This window comes from Monoraphidium neglectum (assembly GCF_000611645.1).
Source record: "Monoraphidium neglectum strain SAG 48.87 unplaced genomic scaffold scaffold00094, whole genome shotgun sequence".
Taxonomy (NCBI): Eukaryota; Viridiplantae; Chlorophyta; class Chlorophyceae; order Sphaeropleales; family Selenastraceae; genus Monoraphidium; species Monoraphidium neglectum.
This window is the reverse complement of record NW_014013534.1, coordinates 42,238-42,696: the sequence shown is the minus strand read 5'-3', so window position 1 is coordinate 42,696 and position 459 is coordinate 42,238.

The following is a 459-nucleotide window of genomic DNA, read 5'->3' as shown; positions in this document are numbered from 1 at the left end:
GCACCGCACCGCAGTGGGGTCGCGCCACAGGTGGTGGCAGCCGTGCACGACGTTGGCCGCGCTGCGCACCACCAGCCCATGGATGTCGATTCGGTGCGGCTGCAGCAACATGCGTCTGCGAAGTGCGCCCAGCGGTGTGTCGGTGCCAAGGAAGTCTCCCGCCTTCGCGTGTGCCACATGCACATAACGTTGCAGCTGTGTTTGCGCAGTTGTTACCACCAGAAACCTAGCGTTACTGCGCTTCCCGCGAAACACGGCTCTTTGAGTGGGGGTGCCGCTCAGTTGGGTATGCGGTCGGCAGCCGAAAGCGCACTGAGCCTGGGCGAGGGCGACCCCGCCCTTCCTGTTGTCGTTCATGATATCAGCCGCTGTCCGCTGGCGGCGTGTCTGATGAGCGGAGAAGCCGTGCATTGGCAATGGCATGGAGGGACACAATCGGGGCGTGTGCGAGCACACACC